Below are 12,781 nucleotides of genomic sequence, written 5' to 3' on the forward strand. Positions count from 1 at the left end.
ATTCACCCAGGCTGGGAAAGAGCGACCTGACTTACCTATTATAGTGGACAGGGGGACAAAGTGGGAACAGGGAGAGATTCAAGAGGCAAAGTATCAGGTCCTGCTCACTGATCAGAAATAATAGGAGAGTGAGTTCTGTGACTGAGCTCTCAGCTAGAGGAGGGGATGAGTAAGACTCCCTTTCACCAAGAACCGGGGGCGGAGCGGGTGTGCAGGAGGAAGTCGTGAGTTTTATTTGGACCAGCTGATGATGAGGCTCCTGTGGGATGTGCAACTGGAGGTGTCCGGGGACAGATGTAGAATTTAAAAAAGCGCATAGGGCTGGAGCAACACATTATGGCTGGTATGTGTGGAATAATGTGAGTAAAATAATCCCAGTGGAGAATGGCCAGAGTGTCAGGAACACAGCAGAGGGCACGCAGACACTTGAGGGGTGTGAGCAGGTAATTAGATGCAGCAGACACTGGTCTTTGTCAGCAGCAGCTTTGTCAGGGCAGATGGGGGGAGGGGGGTCAGTGTTCACTTTAAAGTGCATGGGTTTGGAGCCAACCTGGTGGCGCAAGGGGTAAAGCACCACACTGTGAAGCAATCTGTAACCTATGCAGCATGAGTTCAATTCCTGGCCAGCCAGGGAGCAACCCACATGGTGCAGCAGACCTCTCCTGCCTTGCCTGCTGCTCCCCTCAGCAGTGTATTTCAGTCAGTCTGCCTGTTCTGCTCCCCACTCTGTCTCTGGTGAATGCTCTCACCTCCTGCATCTCTGGCCTGTACCCCAGCTCTTGTATGCATAAATAAAAAATCTTTTAAAAAAAGGAAAAAAGAGAAATACATAAAAAAATGAAGTGCATGGGTTTGGGCTTCCCTGGTGGTACAAGGGGTTAAGACACAACCTATGAAGCTATCCACAGCCACTGCAACAGGAGTTCAATCCCTGGCCAGGGAGCTACCCACATGACACAGCAGACCTCTCCTGACTCGCCCACTGCTCCCCTCAGCAGTGTATTTCAGTCAGTCTGCCTGTTCTGTTCCCATCTCTGTCTCTGGTGAGTCCTCTCACCCCCCACACCTCTAGCCTACATCTCCATTCTTGTATGCAGAGATGGATAGATCTTTGAAAAATAAAAAAAATAAAGTGCATGGGTTTGAGGAGGAATGGTCAGGAGAGGAGAAAGTGGAACTGGCAAATGTCCAACACTCTTAAGGCGCTTGAAAGTAAATTCACCTGAGAGATGGGGCGCAGCCAGGCGAGAGCAGAGTGCAGAAAGAACACGCACTGGGTATTATCACTGCGGCTTTATGAACAAAAATCTGCATGTGATCACAACTGCTGTTAACTGGGCCAGTACTGCATTCCAGAGTTGCATATAACCTTCTTGATCCCAGTTAATCCACACAGCGTTGTCAGGGAAACGGCCTTGTTCCCATTTCACTGCTGAGGGCACTATGCCTCCTTGAAGTTACACAGTTAATAAGTCATTAAGGTAGAAAAGCAAGCCTGCTCTCCCCAGCATCCGTGTCCTTCAGCATTACACTTACTGCCTCTTGATGCTGTGTCAGGAACGTGGAAACCCCTCCTAGCCCTAAATCCTATACACAGACTTTGCTTCATAGTCTCCCTCATATTCTTTTTTAAGATTTATTTTTATTTATGCATACAAGAACTGGGGTATAGGCCAGAGGTGGGGGGAGGGCTGTGAGAGGATTCACCAGAGACAGAGTGGGGAACAGAACAGGCAGACTGACTGAAATACACTGCTGAGGGGAGCAGCGGGCGAGACAGGAGAGGTCTGCTGTGCCAAGTGGGTAGCTCCCTGGCCAGGGATCAAACTCATACTGCAGTGGCTGGTGATAGCTTGATAGCACTGAGACTTTAACCCTTGCACCACCAGGGGTTAACTCTCATCCGTGTCTTTATCATCTCCTGTCTATTGTAAAAACATCTAATCTACCCTTATACTCCCCACAGATGGCCTTCTTCGTGTGCAGGTCAGCTGAAATCTCTCACTGGCTTATAACAATCTGTTCCCTGTAGGAAAAATCCCCAAACTCCTAACTCTGCACAGTGAACAGACAGCACCACCCTCCTGTTCTCATCTCCTGCCACCGCAGCCACTCCCTTGCCACTTTCCTGCTGCTCCTTCTGGTCCCTGGCACCTCTGCCCTGAGCGCCTTCCCCAAAGATCCCTCTGTAGGATCCTGCCCTCCACCTCCCCACAGGCACTGTCAGCTCCCTCCGAAACCCTCATAAGTCCCCTTGCCTCTGACTCTCAACGAATTTAAGCTGCTCTTCACGTGCTCCCTGCCCCTGCAGCCACACCTCTGTGAGCCCATGGTCACTGTGTCCACATTGTGTCCACACTTCCAGATCTTAAGGTTCTCTCAGGTGGGCCTCTGTGCAACTAGTGCCCAGAAGGACGTCAGAGATTGTTAAACCCCCCTGTGACTGGGTAGGAAAACTTTGGACCAGGGAGGTTCTATGAGTTGTACAAGATCACATTATTGGATATAAGAAAAATGCATATTTTATAATTTCACCCTGGAAGGTGACAGGTTTAGATGTAGTTAGAAAAAAACCTTTACAGGGCCTTGGTGGTGGAGTAAGAGGTTAAGACGCTTCACTATGAAGTTATCCACAGCCTCTGCAGCACAAGTTCGATCCCTGGCCAGGGAGGTGACCCACATGGTACAGCAGAACTCTCCTGTCTCACCTGCTGCTCCCCTCAGCAGTGTATTTCAGTCAGTCTGCCTGTTCTGCTCCCCACTCTATCTCTAGTAAACTCTCTCACCCCCCACACCTCTGGGCTGTACCCCAGTTCTTGTATGCATAAATAAATCTTTAAAAAGAAAAATACCTTTACATCAACAGTGATAAATAATATTGTACTGAGTTATTCATTCGCCAAGAAAGAATAACAAAAAGAAGCAAAGAGAGAGAGACAGAAAATGCTGAGAAGAGAGTGACCGCAAAGCTTTTATGTTGGCAACGACCTAGTCAGCGGCCCTCAGGCCAAGAGCAGAGTGAGTCCTCGGCCTGGACACTCTGCAAGAAAGAAGATGGAGAGTCAGGAGAATAGAGGCAAAAGATCGGGACTATGTGGCCCTGCACACAGCCTCTCGACATCAAAGGACCTGGAGGGAAGTAGGCCTGGCGTTGGGGCATCAGGGGTCAGAGGGTCCGAGCAGGCCCGGCCTGAGGCGGCACCGCTCTCACTCTCCACAGAGCTGTACGTGTACCAGAGGAGGGTCAACTGCTATGAGTTTAAGGGGACCCACGACTTCCTGGAGCGATATGTGTACAATAGAGACATGTACGTCCAATTTGACAGTGCCGTGGGGATTTTTGTGGCTGTAAATGAACTAGGACGGGAAACTGTCAAGAACTGGAACCACCAGAAGAAGTTCCTGGAAATGAGACAGCGCTGTGGACACGGTCTGCAAACACACTTACGAGCTGGTCTGGACAAGGGCTTCATGCTGAAGCGCAGAGGTGAGGGCGCAGCTGGGAGAGAAGGTCCCTGAAGGGTGGGCTTGGCAGCAGGGCCGGCAGGTTCTGTCAACTCCAGGCCCCGTGTGCCCCAGGCTGGTAGACCTGAACCCAGGGGGCTTCCTGGTGTGTCCCGCACAGACAAGCGTGGGAAAAGCCAGCCTTCTGCTAATCCAACACTATGGAACTAAGAACACTGGGTTTGTGGGTCTTGCTACAAACTTTTTTTTTCTTTTGGCAGAGAAGGCAGGAGACATTTAAGTTAAATGAAGAACAAATCAGGCTGCTTTATCTCTTCTTTTTTTTAATGAAGATGTCAGACTGATGGATCAGAAGGATGCTATTGGCTGAATATATTCTGATTCCAAGATAATATTTGGCAGGATTATACATCCTTTGTACAAGCTAGGAAAGTGTAAAATTAGGTAGCTTCATCGCTGAATCAACATTTCTGTTCAAAGACTATTAATCACCCATTTATACATTTCTGGCAAAAGTTTCTAAAGTGCCAGCTTCCACCCTCTTCTATGCCTCTCTGCTCTTTCTTATGCATAAAAAGGTTGTTCTTGGAACATTTGCATATTTTATTCTGTTTTTCCTACTTTGTTCCCCATCTTCTGCCTCCAGATAGCTTTCTAGATGACATCATCATCTTTAATATCTACAAGTCAACTTTGCAAGAAAACAGTTAAATGCACTGCTTGAGCTGTCTCAGTTGTCATAATAAGATTCTTCTCCCCACTCTTAGTCCAACATAAAGTGAACATCTCCCCCTCCAAAGGGGGGCTCCTGAAACACCCCAACCCACTCATCTGACACGTGACTGATTTCTATCCATGCAACATTCAAGTCCGCTGGTTCCTGAATGGACAGGAGGAAACAACTGGGGTTGTGTCCACCAACCTGATCCATATGGGGACTGGACCTTCCAGATCCTGGTGATGCTGGAAATACTCCCCAGCAGGGAGACATCTACACCTGCCAAGTGGAGCACCCCAGCCTGGGCAGTGCTGTCATTGTGGAGTAGAGTGAGTTACTTCCTGATGGCCCTCTCGCCCCTGGGCTCTGGGTGCATTGCACATTGGGGGTCACAACAACCTGTGTTTTTCCTACTGACTGTGGCCTGGGTTGTGTGCAGTGGGGATCCAGTGATTCTAGGATGCAGTTATCCCCGCCCTGGTGGGTCCTAAAGAACCTCTCCTTGTCAGAAAATTTCAGAAAGGAGAACACACATGGCAACTGGCTTCTTCCTTCAGCTCTGGAGCTTGGACTTCAAGGCTGATGTAAAACCAGATTTGCCTCCTGTGGAAGTCTCCACTCTGTAACCCAGAATTTGGGTGCTTTCCATATCATTCCTTCTTCATCCTGTCTCCAAGCTTGGTTTTTCCCTGTCCTTTTTCTTTCTGTGGTATATACCAGATCAGGATCCAGGGTCAGATGGACACAGGTCTGTCCCTGTGGCAGGTAGAGGTAAGACTGACCCTGGCTCTGCTCTTCCCAGAGGCATAGTCAGATTCTGCCCAGAGCAAGATGCTGGCTGGAGTTGGGGGCTTCGTTTTGGGGTTCATCACCTTTGTGTTGAGCACCATTCTCCATTTTCGAAACCTGCAAGGTAAGAAACTTCTGGAAAGTGGGTTGGCATTGCCTTTCAACTGTCTCATTCTCCTATTCTTCATTGATGAAGTTGAGACAGAAGAGCAAAGGGGGCCACTGAACTCAGATTCTGATAAGGCCAAGACATCCTGTAGGGAGCAAGCTGCCTGGCCCAGTAGGACACCCGAGACCACTAGTAACTTATTCTGCAGGCTGGTCTTTCAAGCCCCTGGGGTTGGCTTACATCTACCAGTTGGGCCTGCTCTAGTTGCCACTGACATGGGGCATGGGGTGCAAATGTTTGTATAATTTTCTAAAATGTTCTTGATCTTTACTTTCAAAATTACTGAATTCATCTTCCTTTTCACTTTCATTTCAGGATGACGAGGACCTCAGCCAGCAGGTAGGATTTCCATTCCCTTCGTCCTTGTTAGGCTGTAACTCATGTCATTGCCACACAAGTTGGGAGCATTTAATGAGTGCCCTGTGTTCAGGACCGATCACAGGCAGTGCTCTGAGGATGAGGGTGGGAGGGTATGCTCAGAGGCTGGCCCCTTTTCAAGTTGAGCGAAACTGCCCCAAATTCTTGGGCCTCCCTGGTGGCACAAGGGGTTAAGCACAGCACTATGAAGCTATTGCAGCCTCTGCAGCACGAGTTCCATCCCCAACCAGCCAGGTAGCTACCCACATGGCACAGCAGACCTCTCCTGTCTTGCCCACTGCTCCCCTCAGCACTGTTTTCACTCAATCTGCCTGTTCTGCTTCCTACTCTATCTATGGTGAATCCTCTCACCCTCCACACCTCTGGCCTGTACCCCAGTTCTTGTATGCATAAATAAATAAATCTTTAAAAAAAAAAACTGCCCCCAATTCTTAGTCCCATATTCATCTTTGGGTAGGTACAAGCAATGAGCACTATTTTGCGCCATTTCTGAAGGAAACACCAGAAACTCTCCTCCATTTCTCATCAGGCCAACACCCAGCCTCTCTCTATACTTTTTTTTCCCCTCTCTCCCGGGACTCTCCAGGGAAAGGAAATGCAGCCTCTGAGTTGGGTGGTTTCAATTCTTCTTCACAGGACTCCTGAGCTGATCAAACGTCACCTGTAGCTGTGAAACAGTGTTCCTGACACTTATGTTGTCCAGCACCCCCACATCCAAAAAAGGCACTATAGCTGCTTCTGTGCCCCTGATGCCAGTTTCTGAGCCTCTGCATTTTTGTTTCATGGACTTCTTCATTGTTGGGGTCTCCAGTCTCTAGAGTGCCCTTTTCTGAGGAATATAACCACTCAAATCCAATGATGATCCTCCTTTCTTCTTGAGACGAAGGAGACAGTTGTGGGGCCAAGTTTATGCTTGAAAGGTTCTGAGATCACTGGGTCCAGTAAAGAACCTGGGGCTTCATCAGTATTTCTCCCAGGTGTGCAGAAATAAACTGCTTGATGGTGATCGAGTTTCCTTACTGAATAAGAAGGCAGCTGATAGTGGGTCTCCTAATATGCTGTATTTCATTGTAGATGCCCAAATTCACTCGATACTCTTACCAATAAGGAGCAGAGCCATCACTCCTAGTAACACAAGATGGAACAGATATATGATTATGCCATTGAAATTTATACACAATGGATAAGGTTGTCAATTATTAAGAAAATGCTTTCCAAGTGTAAAAATCAACATAAGATTATAGCCATAAAGAGCAGTTATAACAGCATAACAATAATTTTTATGTTATTTTTGCATCAAGTTATATTTCACTCCGTAACTCTATGTGCCCCAGATCACCCTAAACTCCCTACCCTCTGCTTCATTCAGTGGGAAGAACATCTCCAGTTTCAAATGGGTGATCTATATCTGCATACCAGCTTTTTCAGAGATCTGCTTTTATTTTTTTATTTTATGTATTTTTACATCGTTCTTCATTTTTTTGCAATGGATGTTTTCTCATCTCGATTATAGTCCCCATGAAATTCCCACCACCAATTCATCCGTGTACCATCACCAAGAGACCTACTTTTAGAATATAGTTTATTGCAATTTAGTAAAACATATCAAATGATATGAGACCAAGACAGAAGTATTTCACAGGATGGTGTGCCACCTGCACACCAGTTTTATATAACAATCATCAGGAAAACTTCTCATTCCTAAAATATTCATAGATTAATACCAACTTTCAAAATCAGCAGAGCTTTAATTAAGTTTAGAATTTTCCTTTCTAAACTGACCTTCTTACATTTGAATAAAGAAAATCAATTTGGGGCCTCCCTTGTGGTGCAAGGGGTTGAGCACACCACTGTGAAGCTGTCCACAGCCTCTGCAGCATGGGTTCAATCCCCAGCCCACTAGGGCACTGCCCACATGGCACAGCAGACCTCTCCTGTCTCACCCGCTGCTCCCCTCAGCAATGTGTATTTCAGTCAGTCTGCCTGTTCTATTAAAAGAAAAAAGAAAAAAGAAGAAAAAAGAAAATCAATTTGACTAAATTTATGTTCATAAATCATGAGTGTAAATCTGATTTTAAATATTATGAGATACCAATCCCATGAGTGGCTGTCATGGGGCTCCAGGGCCACCCCACGGTGGATGACTCACTAGCGGGATTCAGGGACTCACTGTGCAGCTGTGCTCACAGCTGTGACTCTTTATAGTGAAAAAATAGAAAGCAAAATCAGCTCAGGGAAAAGGCACATGGGGTGAAGCCTGGAAAAGCCCATGCAGACTTCTAATGGTCCTCTCCCTTTGGAGGGAAGGGGGATTGTCAGGTCAATGAAATGGTCAGGCTTTTACAACACTGGCCTCTGTGACTATCACCTGCGGCCTTGAATGCAGAGGCCCTTGGCAGCGTGGGCGGGGGCACAGGTGCCTGATGGTGGACACCTGGAGTGTGGTGCGGGCGAGCATGAGTGGGCACACCTGAGCCTGGAGGCTGAGGCTGTAAAGGGCGGCGTCACTCAGAGACAAAAACCTGCTAGAGAGGACAAGTGACTAGAGAGAGGCAGAACCACTGGAAGACACCGCAGAGAGCCCAAAAGGAAAGAGAAAAGATTCCCCAGGACTGGGAGGCCTGCCAGCCTCCTGCCATCCCCCCGTGCTTTGCCAGCCTGCGGGCTTGCCCCACAACAATTGGTATGAAAGAGCATTAAAGTCTGAAAAGCCACTGAGGTCTCCAGGACTCTGGTTTATCCATCTGCCCGAATCGATAGTGGTAAAATGCTATTTTTTATTGGAAAACAAATATCAACTAGGAATATATTTTAGGCAAATTGTGCCATGAGGAGACTTTCTGTAAGTGGCTAAAACAAAGTTTAAAAAGCAAGTAAATGAAAACTGACCATAGATCTGAGGCACACAGCAGGGGAGTGGGAGGGAGAAGGGTCAAAACAGGGAAGGGACGAGCACAGGGGACTGTGGTGCTGGTTCACGGGTGATGTGGTGGCAGAACTACAGGAGCTACACCGAGGGGAGAAATCCAATGCTGTACAAAAATGAATAACAATGTAAAAAAATTATTAAAATAGAAAAAAATAGGGGCCTCCCTGGTGACACAAAGGGTTAAGATGCAGCACTATGAAGCTATCCACAGCCACTACAACATGAATTCAATCCCCGGCCAGGGAGGTGACCCACATGGTGCAGCAGATCTCTCCTGTCTCACCCACTGCTGCCCTCAGTGGTGTATTTCACTAGATCTGCCTGTTCTGCTCCCCACTCTGTCTCTAGTGAATCCTCTCACCCCCTGCACCTCTGGCCTGCACCCCCAGCTCTTGTATTCATAAATAAATCTTTTTAAGAAATAATAAAAATAAACAAGTAAAATTTTTTTAATGTTTCTAGTACAGGACAGTGGTTACCAAAAAATACTGTGTGAGTACCTATAAAATAACCCATTTTGCCACAGTGCAACTTTTTTTTTTAAAGATTTATTTAGTTTTATACAAGAGTTGGGGTACAGGCCAGAGGGTGAGAGGATTCACCAGAGACAGACCGGGGAGCAGAATAGGCAGATGACCGAAATATACTGCTGAGGGGAACAGCGGGCATGACAGGAGAGGTCTGCCGTGCCATATGGGACTCTCCCTGGCCAGCCGGGAATCGAACCTGCACTGCAGAGGCTGTGGACAACTTCACAATGCTGCGTTCAATCTGCTGCACCACCGAGGAGGCCCCACAGTGCAATTTTTAAGAACATACTGTTGATAGCACAGTTCTGCTGTTGATAGCCGCAGTTCAAGCAGAGTGACAACTCCACACTTCAACAACAGTTCCTAAAGAAAGCTACTTTTAAAAATAATTTAACCCACATGTTCATTTAACCAACTCCATCTTAGCTGTGCAGAAAGCTTACATATTCCCAGAGTAAGCACATGCAATGTGTTACCTGATCAATTTTCTAAAATAAGATTTCTGGACAATGACAAGATAAGGGAAGAAAACACGGACACACGAAGTCCTGATTACTACCCATGCATATTTTCTGATGGTAGGGGAAACCTTTTACAGATAAGTTACAAAGAAAAGGCAAATAAACAATTTGCACAAGAAATGTGACACATTCTGTACAATGGTTTCACTTTGTTGACATCAATTGTGCAAACTGATCAGCATTTACTTTTTTTTTAAAGATGTATTTACTTATTTATACAAGCACTGGGTACAGTCAGAAGCGCGGGAGGGTGAGAGGATTCACCGGAGCCAGAGCGGGGAACAGAACAGGCAGACTGACAAAATACACTGCTGAGGGGAGCAGCGGGCAAGGCAGGAGAGGTCTGCGCACCATGTGGGATCCTCGCCGGTGGCTGGGAATCGAACTGGTGGCCGGGGATCAAACCAGCGCTGCAGAAGCTGCATGCAGCTTCGCAGCCCAGCACTCAACCATTGCACCACTGGGGAGGCCCTGATCAGCATTTACTTGACCACCATCATCAACATCTGCTTGCCTGACCACTTCATCTGTTAACATCTCACCCAGCTTTGTCATCATAGCGAAGCAGTGCTGCACTGAAGGGGCCATCGTGTTCTCACCAAACACACAACTGCTTCTCTGACTTCTTCACTGCCTATGCCTTTCATTTTTCTTGCCATTATTGTCAGAAAGCCTGGGAAGTCAATTGTGCGGTTACCATCAGCATCTACTCCATTAATCGTGTCCTGTGATTCGGCTTCTGTGATTCTGCCTGAGAGACCTCATTACAGATCCCATTTCCTTTGCTCTTAGGGCTCCAGCACCAATCCTGTCAGGTAATGGAAAAGCTTCTTTGAATTCTGCAATCTGTCGGCTCTTCTGTCAGCTGTTCAGTCAGACCGCGAGCACTAGGGTCTTTGAGACACGACTACACAGTCCAGCTCCCATTTTTATCAAAGAAAGTCTTATTTTGAAATAGAAAACATTCTTAAATCCTGGTTTTCTTTTCTTCTTTTTTTTTTTTTTTTTCGCAGAAGAATTGGTCTATAGACCAGAGGTGCAGGGGCTGATAAGATTCACCAGGACAGAGTAGGCAACTGAACAGGTGGATCTACTGAAATACACTGCTGAGGAAAGCAGTAGGTAAGACAGGAGAGGTCTGCTATACCATGTGGGTTAGCTCCCTGGGTGGGGACGGAACTAAACTCAGGCTATTGAGGACTTTACCCTAAGCCACCAGGGAGACCCAAATTTTGGTTTTCTACAAAAACAGTGGCTATTGCATATAGACACAGAGCTAAATTCATATGGTTATTTTTCATTATTATACAGATGCTTTATGAGTCCTATCAGCATATAAGCAGTTTTGAAAAGCTGAAGTGACAAACTAAGGATGCACATAAAAATGTTCTATTTTGTGACAGTTTTGTTTTCTCAGTGCCATGAGAAATTACATATGCTTTGTTTTGTGACATTTCTAGTACAGAGTAGAGGTAGCCCACCTCTCAGTGCCCCAGAGGGGACAGAGAAATTGTAATTCAATATATGCACAATAGGTCCTCTTGGTTAAAAGAGAAAGGTAGTCTTCGTTCCTGAAGAATTTCGCATCCAAGGGTTTTGACTATGAGTGAGTCTCATTGCTTGTCCTAAGATAAGGGTTTCACTATTTGGGTTTTTGAGAAGAAAAAAAGAAACAAACAAACAATGCTTGTCAGCAAAGGACTAAAAATCAAAGTTTAAGATGTCTAATGTTTAATTTAATATTATCTAGAGTCACAATTAAAAGGGACTTAGTTTAGGGCCTCCCCTGGTGGCACAGCAGTTGAGCGCTGGGCTGCGAAGCTGCCCACAGCCTCATGGCACGCAGACCTCTCCTGCCTCGCCCGCTGCTCCCCTCAGCAGTGTACTTCGTCAGTCTGCCTCTCCTGTTCCCTGCTCTGTCTCTGGTGAATTCTCTCACCCTCCCTTGCTTCTGACTGTACCCAGTGCTTGTATAAATAAATAAATACATCTTTTTTTTTAAAAAAAGGACTTAGTTTAAAAACTATGTTGACTGTTACCTTGGAGTCCTAAACATTTCACCCTCTGCCTATAAAGCAAAACCAATGATTAATTTAGGGTTTGACAAGGAGAAGGAGGTCTCCCTAATTTTCTGTTTGACCAGGAATTCTTCCTAAGGTGGTGTCACCAGTCTAGACTCATAAAGCCTTGTGTTAACTCAGAATTCTAACCATCGGATCAGGTTTTAAAGCTTGCCTCTTGAGGGTAGAGTTTCGGCCAAAGGAAACAAGTAGGTAAAAGATTTAGTATTGCTTTCCTCTTTCCCTTTTTATTGGAAAGTGTAAGGAATTTAAATGTGGGGTGTGTTAAATTCCCATCATAAATATTCTAAGGTTTTCAAGGAAAAGGCCAGATTACCCATTGCAAAGACTGAATTTGAATAGTTATTTAAAGCTGGAGATTATAAAATAAGATCCCATCTCCACCTAGTGGCCAGCAGTGGAAACTCTTAAAAGAGAGGCTTTTTTTTTTTTTTATTTAAAGATTTGTTTATTTATTTATACATGCACTGGGTACAGTCAGAAGCGCGGGAGGGTGAGAGAATTCACCAGAGCCAGAGCGGGGAGCAGAGCAGGCAGAAGGACCGAAGTACACTGCTGAGGGGAGCAGCGGGCGGCAGGAGAGGTCTGCGCGTCATGTGGGACCCTCCTCCGGAGGCCGGGGAGCAGCCGGGGATCGAACCGGCGCTGCAGAGGCTGCAGGCAACTTCGCAACCCAGCGCTCAACCGCTGCGCCACCGGGGAGACCCTAAAAGAGAGGCTTTTCAGAGAACAAGAAATAAGGAATAAAAATAAGGGAATTCGTTAACAACTGGGAATATTCTTTAACGTTGTTAATGAAAAAAACAGAGAAAAATCTGGGCACACAAAAGTCAAAATAAATATGGCCAAATGTGGTAGCTTAGGCAGTACCTCGCTTCTGTGGTTCGGCTATGCCTTTAACGGTGACCAAGAAAACATACTAATTGTTGCTCTGTCACTTAACAAACCTTAATATTATATAATGTTGAAGTATATACTTTAATTGAAGTAACATTGTTTACAACACTATATAGGTTTCAGGGCTGCATCATTATAGGTCAACACATCTGTATATAGTACCTTATATTTACCAAGAAAGTTCCATCCTTCATCATATAATTGACCCCTTTTACCTGATTTACCTACCCCTTGCTCCCCCTTTTCCTTCTGGTAACCATTAATTCGGTCCTATAATTAAAGGTTTGTTTTTCTTTTATTCACT

General features: G+C 46.0%; 1 pseudogene; it reads left to right on the forward strand.

Annotated features, from left to right (window-relative positions):
• The first annotated feature begins 336 nt into the window (after positions 1-336).
• Positions 337-5,345, forward strand: LOC119251396 (HLA class II histocompatibility antigen, DP beta 1 chain-like; annotated as a pseudogene).
• The last annotated feature ends 7,436 nt before the right edge of the window (positions 5,346-12,781 follow it).

The sequence above is a fragment of the Talpa occidentalis genome, unplaced genomic scaffold, assembly GCF_014898055.3.
Source record: "Talpa occidentalis isolate TD23 unplaced genomic scaffold, MPIMG_talOcc4v2.1 talOcc4.2, whole genome shotgun sequence".
NCBI lineage: Eukaryota > Metazoa > Chordata > Mammalia > Eulipotyphla > Talpidae > Talpa > Talpa occidentalis.